Source organism: Crocodylus porosus, unplaced genomic scaffold (assembly GCF_001723895.1).
Source record: "Crocodylus porosus isolate Cpor-Errol unplaced genomic scaffold, CroPor_comp1, whole genome shotgun sequence".
In the NCBI taxonomy this organism is placed as follows: Eukaryota; Metazoa; Chordata; order Crocodylia; family Crocodylidae; genus Crocodylus; species Crocodylus porosus.
Genome location: NW_017728886.1, coordinates 51,500,886 through 51,511,016, shown reverse-complemented (window position 1 = coordinate 51,511,016; position 10,131 = coordinate 51,500,886). Strand labels below are relative to the sequence as shown.

The following is a 10,131-nucleotide window of genomic DNA, read 5'->3' as shown; positions in this document are numbered from 1 at the left end:
AGACAGAAAATGGAAAGAAAAATATGTATATAAAGGTCATAGAAAGCTTATGACATGGTCAAGAAATCCTCTTTTTAAAAACACCATGAGAGTTCAGTTGTGTAATGGGCAAAAAGACCAAAAAGTGATAAGTCAGGCTGAAACAAAAGCTAGAGAAGATGTGGACAAAATATTGTAAAAATTACTGTTTGCTAAGAGGAGGCGTTCATAAACACTATTAGCATAGAAATAATTGTAAGAAAGACTATGAAATTTTTTTCTGAGGAAAATAAAATGAAACAAGGATAATTTGTCTTTCAGAAATTTATACTGGACCAAGGAGCAATAATTTTGAGTTACAGGAGGTAACTGAAAGCTGATGGAGATACCAGATTCAGCAAAACAGAATAGCTGACAGAGGAAAATAATTGAGAAGGGGAACAGAGAAAAGTACAAAGGAAAAGTTTTTTAGTGTCACTTCTGCTCTGCCTCCTACTTCCTGTCTTATTTGTTCCTGTGCTCCATTTTCCTCCCTTAGATGCCTCACACCATTTGTAGCACTTCTGCTACATGTTGGCTACTCCCGGTTTAGACCAGCTGTTGAGTCAAATTTTGAGAGCTTTAGCCTCCTGTCTTTAGGGTGGGCATACTGAGCATGAAAGCATTATTTAAACTTTTCACAAGGAGGAAGTGTTAAGACAGGGTCTACTTGAGCTTAGCTTGGCCACACATTCATGGCAGGAGGCATGATTGTGGGATCAAGCATCAGATCAAGAAATCAGATCAAAATCACCAGTGCAAGAAAAGCCTATGATTAGGTACCTAGGCTCCCTCTGCACCAGCAAGTGGCAAGCTCCCACAGCTGGGAGTCATCAGCTGACCTGGGATTCCAGCTGCAGAGGCTCACCATGCACCCGTGTGCCTGGAAGCCCAGATCAGCTGGCAGGGCTCCCAGCTGTGCCCGCACACCTGAAAGTCCGAGATTAGCCACACATTCAATTAATGGCATGATAGGAACCAGCCACAAATGTATTGCACCTATCTTGTATAATAACTTTTTGGCTTATTCCCTGTTTTATCACATTGCAGGGGTGACTGGGTAACTGATGAACATGCGATTAACTGGTTACTCGTGGCTTAAGTGTAATGTGCTAGGGGCCTAAGGAATGTATAAGGAAATAGAGTGGAAGCAGAGTTGGAGACAGGAGAGCATAAAATGAACCTCAAAGTATTTTCTCCCTAGTTATTACAGTATAAGGTGGAAATTTTGCTTCAAATATTAATAGCATCAATTAGAGCAGCATTTTCCAAACTGGGGTGTGTTCGCCCTAACAGGGGGTGGGTGGGGGAAGCACAAAAGTTTCTTAAGGGGAGGGAAAGTGAGTAAATCACAATGAAACTTGACTGGAAATCTTCCCTACTTCAGCTACGCTTGCCAGGAGCTGCCACTTCTCTCATTGCTGACTATTATGCCCCTTCCCCTTCCTCCATTTAACTCACCACTGCTGCAGGTTTCTCTGTAGGCAGTGAGAACTGGCAGGAAGCAGCAGCAAAGGAAATAGTGGTAGCTGAAGTAGGCAGGCATGAGAGAATTTGTGGCGTGGAAAGTGGTGGCTGTGACAAATATGGGGGGAGTACAAGTGCTTGCTTTCCTATAGTGGGGCATAAACCCACCAAGTTTAAGAAACACTACATTAGAGTGGGAAAATGTGTCACTTAAGGCAGCACAAAGGCTGAACAAATAGACATCCATGACAAGAAAATCAGTGGCGCAACAAAAGGTAATAACAGACTTTGCTACTTTATTGTGGTGGATGTCTGTTACCATGTGGTGCTTTCCCCACTCAGCAAAACCCTGCTTTGCCCACTGCTCCAGACCCATGCCATGAGTTTGGGGTAGCAAGAACAAGCGGTTATTCATCATTTATGAACATGAGCAATCGGTGCAATGTTGTAGCCAACAGGGCAAACAATACTCTGGCATGCATCAACTGATGCATCTCAGGCAAAATCAAGGAAGTGATTCTTCCACTTTACCCAGCATTGGTGAGACTACAACCAGAGTACTGTGTCCAGTTCTGGGTGCTACACTTCAACAAGAACATGGAAAAGCTTGAGAGAGTCCAGAAAAGAGTCACTCGTATGATCAGAGACTTGTAAGCAAGCCATACGAGGAAAGGCTGGGGGACTTCGGGTCTCTTCAGCCTAAAAAAAGAGAAGGCTGAGAGGGACTGATATATTCCCCTGATATAGCTTACCGCAATATGAGGGGAATACACCAAGGGCTCAGTGAAGAACCAGGGCACTCTTGAGGAAAACCAGGAGTTATGGCCACAAACTCCTGGAAAACCATTTTATGCTTAACACTAGAAAAAACTTCTTCACAGTTAATGTGTCCAGATTGTAGAATAAACTCCTTTCAGAACCCTGGAAATTTTCTAGATGAGATTGGATGGTCACCTTGCTGGGCTCACCTGAACCCAGTTGTCTTTCCTGCCTAATGCAGGAAAGCTGGACTTGATGATCTTGCAAGGTCCCTTCCAGCCCCTTACAGTCTATGAATCTATAAGTTAAGTGTTTCATACAGCCACACCCAGAAAGGCTTTATTAACTCCATCTATTCACTGTTAACTGAGAGTAAAGCAAACCTAAGTCCAGTATATTTAGCTGTAAAAGTGATTGTATCTCACCAATACAGGTAAAGAGGTGATTTGGTAAAGAGGTGATTTGAGGCATGTCAGCTTCTCAAGGCCTGCATCCACTCACCAGAATATCAAATGGTGCACTATCAGTTCTTGTGTTGAGTGATTTCTCATCACATGCTGAGAATGCTGCTTTGTTCATCTTTGATACCCTTTAGCTCACCATCTTCCAAGCATTTTTGCAGTTGTGGAAATCAAGAGACAAACCCAAGCAATAATTAACAGGGAAATCTTGTTAATCAAACTGTTCATTATTGATTATTAGAAAGTCCAAATTTTGATTGAATTACCTTCCTCAGTAACAGGAGGTTATCAATTTCTATCTGAGTTGGAACATATCAAGAAATTGATTAACATCTGGAAAAAACACAAAGTTTTTGAGGAGCTGTCCTTGGAAGATCAAGAGAACCACTGAGGCAAAATAAAGTAAACCAGGAGGAAACACCTGGAGAATGTCTCTTCCTGCACATAAACACAAGTTAATTGCAAAGAAATATTTACTATAAATTTAATCAGGGATAGAAATTTCAGAGTCACATATCAGACACAGAGGAGTCCACTTAAAATTATCATAGGTCCAGTAAGGTAAGCTGGAAGTGATGTCTTATTTCTTTTCAGAAGGTTCAGCCGCAAACTTACATCATCTTGTAGGATGCAGTTGCTATCCATATTTTGTATTTTAACTTCTGTGAATACACCCAGCTCAGCTTAAGTTTCACAGTCATCAATTCTAAATTTTAATTCCAGGTTGAAAAGAGCAATTGCCTGTGTAAATCTATATCTGTAAATAATAGATAGATAGATAGATATATCTATGTATATCTATATCTAAGTATATATCTATATCTATATATTCTAATATTATAAAAGCCTTTGTCTGTCTGTCTGTCCATAGTACTTTATTCGCACTCTGATTAGCTGTCTCGGCAGCTAATCAGAATGCTCTACACAGACAGAGACAGGCGGTGGAGCACTGCCATGACAGTGGGGACTGAGGGGCCAGAGGGAAGGGGGCAAGGCCATGCCTCACCCCCCCCCCCCCCCCCCCCCGCTGCTTCTCAGAGGTAGAAGGGTATTATGGCGGGGACTGGATCACCAACATAATGGAGGGGACGGAGCGGTGGGGGTGAGGCCAGCAGTGCCTCTTGGAGCCAGGGGCCAGCTTCCCTATGAACAACAGCCTCCAGGGATGGGAGGCAGCAGGGAACAGGAGAGGGGGGTTTACTGGTGGCTGCGCCACACCACAGCCATGACCACCACCGCAACCACCATGGTGGTTGCAGGCCCTGGCCTCAGCCTGAAGCAGCAGGGGGGAGGTGGGGAGTGGCCCTGGCCCTGGCCCCGGCCCAAAGGGGAGGGGGAAAACGGCCTTGTCTCAGGCCCTGGCCCAAAGTGGTGGGGGGGGGAGGCAGGGAGAGGCTGTGGCCCGAGGTGGTGGGGAGCAGACTCAGGCCTCTGTCCCTGCCCACCCCCACATCATTCTTGATGGGCAATTTGCAAGATAGATAGACAGATAGATAGATGTACATAAGTTCATGTTTATAAGTTTTATATTATGCTGTATCATTAAACCTGTAAATAGTTAAATATCACTGGGTGTCCTTGGTCTTTGCTCTGCTCTGTAGGAAAAGGAACTAGTGTATAGCTAGGCATGTGTATAGCTAGGCACTCCCTACAGCATTTGTGCACCCACTGACATCCCTGCAATTGGAGAGGGGGTACCTTCCACGTACCTCCCAGGTTACATTTATTTTCTGGCCTTGCCATGTTCTTTGTTATGAAAAAAAGTATAGATTGATCTCAAGATACATTAAATGGTGTAGATTTTGCCAATGATACAAGTCTTCCCAATGAGAACTTAAGAAACAATTTAAAGAGAAAAGCAAACAACTATCCAATGTCACAAAAAATAGTTATTCATCATTTACAAAAAAAAATCAAACAAAGGAACCCCAGAAACTGTTAGACAAGCAGTGTTTGAGAAGGCAACAGAATAGCAGAAATTTGGAAATTATATGAATTATATGAATGCCAAGGAGCTTATCCAAAAGAAAATAATGGCACAAATTGTGACTTCTGTTGCCAGTTTCAACAAGATTTGGTCTTTAAAAATGTACATTCTAAAAACTAGTCATGGATCTTCAGTTCAAATGTTATTTCTATCTTATTATACATGCAAGAAAACTGGAAACCCACTGAATGTAGAGGTGTACTTCTGTATGCCGTATGTCATAGAAAATACTAAGTATTAATTGGGATGGCCTTATAAAAATAGAGATTAATTAGAACTGAACAACCTTGAATCTCCAAAACTGATCACAAAAGAAGAGGGAAATATTTCTCCTGGACATCCCATTGCTTTGCATGTTGCTGCTACGATATGTATATTGGCTTATTTTTGTGAGAATGAAACCAGAACTTCTGCCATGGTAGACATGTTTTGTACAGCTGGAAGAATAGATGAAAAGGGATTGATTTACAGAATCCCTTCATCAACTGCAATCAAAGGGAAAACTTGGGGGGATTTAACAACATGGAGGATGTGCAAAGAAAAGTTCAGGGTAGAAAGAAATGGCAAAAGCCTCATTTACCATCTGAAATATCTGGAAAAAAAATTCAGTAAAACCAAAGTTAATTTAACTGTTTTTACTCCATCAAATAAGGATCTTTTGTTTTCAGAAATCGGATGTATTTAGTAGTATTCTCATAAAGGATTTCTACAAAAGGATTTGGAAATTAGGCTGAAAATGACCATAAAAGCAGCTCTCAGGAACATTAAAGTAGATAGATTATCTCATAGGAGGTGTATTGTGGAAGAACAAATTGTAGGATTCAGAAAAGATGTGCAACGCTTTGGTCAAAAAGATGTGCAACTCTTGGAAACAATAAAGGAGTAGTTAGGCAGATAACTAAGGTGCTGGTAGATGTAATTGCTATCAGGAAGATGGAACTAGGTTTATAGTAGATGTCATTACTGCTAGAATGAAGAGGAATGGTTATGACTAGAAAGATGAAATAGTGCAAAAAACTTTTACTGAATAGCATTCCTTCAACACAAGGGATGTGTGTGTGTGCATGCATGTGTAAAAAAATTGTCGAGTTATAAAATGTGGACACTGAAACCTTTAATGTGGAGGAGTGAATTGATGCAAGATTTTCTGGTCCTTTTAATTTGCTCACTAAACTGCTGCCAGGCCATAACATTTAAACATACTTGTAAGTCTTTCAATATATCTGTGCTATATGCAAACAAAAACTTCACCGGCCCTAGAATAAAGAGGAACACTGAGTTAACAGACTGCAAGTGGGTGTGATTAAATGAAAATATTACCTTTTTCCAGATCTAATTGTGCTATGGAGTACAAAAGTGCTGCCAAAAAAGAGAGAGAAACTTGATGTTTCAATATCTATATATTGATTTGAGCATTAAAACTGTCTGAAAATGATACATGGTGATAAATATGTCAGTATATTAAAGACAAAACACATTTCTGCTTATGTAATTGGGGTACATACGAAAGCCTTCTTAATCAAAGAAACTATTCATGGGGGCAGAGGGGAATTGATCACATAAGTAACTATTGTACGTAATGAACCAAAAAAAATAATTTATATTTCACATGTGAGAGGGTACATATATAAACATAAATCAGTGGTTTGATGCTCCAAATATGTAGGACCATCATGGCTCTAGGGGCAGGGCACATGAAAGGGGCATTCCTCAGCAATTCTGTGGCCCACCAAACAGTTGGCTAAATTTATTCTTTTATCTTATGCACTACCCTGATTGGTATCAGCTTGAATAGTGGGGCAAATATAGGGGGACCATGTATAGTCAAAGAAACTCCCACACCTTTGGGTAATGTAGTGCTCAGGGTAGGACAGTGGGTGGCAGAAAGGGAAAACTGGCCTTTCTCCAAAGCTTCAGCAACAGCAGTGAGAGAGGATCATGATGGGCAGAGGCGTGGAACGTGCTTATTTTATTGTCTGTCTAATCCCTAAACAGCCTCAGTCCCACTGCTGCTGAGGGGAGTTGAATCATGAACAGTAGAGGGGCAAAGGAGGCAGTGTTTATGGGGGAGGAAGGCAACTGGTTTATATTCTAATGGTGATATGGGCAGGCAAGTAAACTAATTAATCTAGCAAGAAGAAATAGCATACAGTAAGCACAGCATTGACGCTACTGTGCTCTAGCCTGCATTCTGTCTCTGCAGCTGCTTCTGGTCTCTGGATATAAAAGAATCTAAGACAGGGGCTCAACCCCCAACATGAAGGCCAAATCCAGCCCATGGAGCCAGGTAATCTGGCCCATGGGTCTCCCCATGGGTCCAGAAATTTGTCAGTAGGGGAGAAATAGTAATTGATACTGCCACCACTCCCCCAGTGCCAAATTTCCAAGCCCTACATGGCTGTGCAGAGGAATCAGGCCCTATTCCTGCGTGGCTGGATTGAGCTAGGGCTAGGCCCAAATGAAGACACTAAGGGTGGGGCCCAGGTGGGCTGTTTTGTCATGCTGCTGCATTATGCTACAAGCAGGCCATTCCCATGCTTCTGCATCAGGTCCAGGCAAACTGTTTCCATATGGCTGGATCAGACCCTGGGTGGGCCAGTCCCATGTACTGGATTGGGCCCACAGAGTGAATCTGGCCTACAAGCCAAAAGGTTGGGGATCACTGGGCTCTAGGAGATTTTAGAGGATCATCCTTCATAACATCCTGCATTGTGTCCAACAACTTTTAATGTTACTGCTGCAGCTTAATAGTTTGTAACACAAAGCAGCATTCAAGAGATGTCATGGAATAAGGAAGAATGAAACAAGGAGAAAGGAGAGAAAATGGGACAGACAACTCAGAGCCAAAGAGCGGCTGCTTATATATCAAGTGCAAAGGTAGATATGGTACTTTGATATATACTCCACAACATAAAATACTTTCAGTTGGTGTAGAAGTAAAACAGAAAAAATGAGAAAAAGACAGACAATCATGATAGTTTCTGTGCAATGCAATTGCCTTATGTGAGTTGAGGTGCAGATAGCCTGTACATTGTGTCTAGTACCTACTCAAGCACAGCCCTTAATGAAATATTACTAGTAGGGTGCATCTACACGTGCATTAATGCACCTTTGCTACTGTGCATTAAGTTTAGTACCTTAAATATGAGGTCCTAACTAAATGCACAGTAGCCAGTGCTTATGTACAGTAGCAAAGGCGCATGGTTTTCTTGTGATGCGTAATGCATGGTAGACTAATTCTACTGCACACGAGCACAATTGTATATCTTTTGTTGTGATGTGCTCATGCACACTAGAATTAGTCTACCATGTATTAAGCATCTCGTGTAGACTCACCCAGGGAGTATTAAAATCTTTGCTAACTAAGCTTTAATTTTTTCCTCCTAATTTTGCAGAGCTAAGGAAAGCAACTTTGCATATTTTCTCAATATCCAGGTGTTTAAACCTCCTTGATTAAAAATTTTTCATTTTTTAAAAAAGCAACCTCCTTTCTTAATAGACAGTTAAGTAGGTTCTATTTTTTACAGTCAGTTAGCACTAATGATATATGTTTGGTTGACAGTGTAACAGAGCCAGCCTTTTGTTAGCTTCTATAGGCTGTAATTTCCTTTCTCCAACTGTAGTCAACAGGGGGCCCTTTAAGGGCAGGGGCCTGTCTTTCAGGGAGGTTTGGTTGACCCTCAGTGGTGATTATAGTAACAACAATGCCATTTTGTCACTAGGAACTGAATTTAAACCCAGCTTGCTTTAATATAAGGTGACAACCAATTATCCAGTGGAAACAAATTTCAGCCAATGCCTACCTCTGTAAATATGAACCAGCAGAGGTCAGGCCAACTCTCAGGATCTCAATATTGTGATGTTAGATAGGAGGATATGACACAATTGCATATATATAAACACACAAATCAATTAGGTGCATACCCACACACACACACAACCAGCTCAGGCACATACACTATATACCCCAAAAGTTAGACACAGATCACTAATTTGTATATCATGCACACAATTACATATATATATGCACACACACTCACCAGTTCACACACATACAACCCATCTACACATATACACACAGGTAAGTTCCTAAATTTGATGGTACAGTGTGTATGTGTGTGTTTGGGGTACATGGGATACTTGGGGGAAGGTTTAGGTGAGAGAGAGAGAGTTAAATTGTAGGGAGTGAAAGTTGCCAGAACCGGGATTAGAACCGGTGGACTAAAGAGAAGGTGGCTGAGGAACTGAGGCTTGGGGTTATTTAAGGTAGACCAGCACTGGAAACTGAGGCAGACAGCTGAGATATGGGGGGGTGCACAGCTAAGTGGTGGCAAGGAGGAGACAGCCAGGAAAGAAACAGAGGCAGAAACCTGGTTGCTCAGGGGAAAAGGAAAAGGCAGTGGGGATAAGACAGTGGCAAAGAAACAGGAGGTTTGGAGGCAGAAAGCAGCTCAGGACAGGTGTTGGAGGTAGCAGAGAGCCAGAAGCAGGAGCGGGAGAAATAGGGACAGAAGTTAGAGGGGAGGAACAGTGATTGGAGCAGGGCCAAACCACAGTAAAGCAAAACCCAACATAGGGATCCAAATAACAGTTTTATTAAATAGACAGCACACTACACAGCCCCATGAAGTTATTGGTGTTCACACACACACACATACACACAAGCACTCACAATGGCAGCAGGAGAAAGAGATTCAGTGGAAGGGTTGGAGTCCAGGTGGGGAAGAGAAGCAGAGTCCAAGTTCTTGGTTGAAGAGGGGGTGGGGGGTGATACCTATCTAACCAGGCTGGAAAGAGGTCCTTGTCCAGTAGGTGTTGTCCAGAGGGGGGTTGCCAGCAGGGCCTCTGGGTGGATAGGTGGTGTGGAATGGTGCTGGTCCAGATGGAGAGGGCATCCCACTGGGTCTATCTTCACTGCCCCTTTTTATAGGGGCAGACCTTGTGTAACCCTAGTGACAGGAGGCATACCCAGGCAAGGGTCAGCCCCTGGTGTACCAAGCATGTGTGTTCCATGCAGGGATGTGCAGTTTCAGGTGTCTGTAATGGTGGGGTACAATGGTAGGGTTGCTGGTTCTGCATGGTCTTTTGTCTTTCAAATGCTGGGTTCTTGTCTCTGTTCCTGGGTGAGGTCCGTGGTTCCTGGATGAATCAATGTGAGGTGATGGCCTGGTCGTTACAGGCCATTCAGTAGAGGTTTGCTATCATTGTATTTCAGTCATTCCCAATCACTCTCATTCATCTGAGAACCAGTTTACATGGGAGGGGTACATGAATCATAGAGTTGCAACACAGGGGATACCCGGGCAGAGGACACAGGATGGAGGCTTAACATACAAAATGGAAACTTGACCCAACTTACACTAACTTATATATATAGGCCTAAAACAGTAATCACACAATATAAAAGCAGTACAAACATAATAATTATCACTTATAAAA

The 10,131-nt window shown here is 42.4% G+C and overlaps 1 long non-coding RNA gene across 1 annotated transcript in view; it reads left to right on the top strand.

The window, feature by feature from the left end:
* Positions 1-2,880: 2,880 nt before the first annotated feature.
* The window catches only part of LOC109321280, a 23,191-nt gene continuing 15,940 nt past the window's right edge, over positions 2,881-10,131 (top strand). Inside the window, exons 1-4 of the long non-coding RNA XR_002104026.1 lie at positions 2,881-3,107; positions 3,232-3,235; positions 9,115-9,123; positions 9,550-9,554. This is a non-coding gene — a long non-coding RNA (uncharacterized LOC109321280). The remainder of the gene's footprint in view (positions 3,108-3,231; positions 3,236-9,114; positions 9,124-9,549; positions 9,555-10,131) is intronic.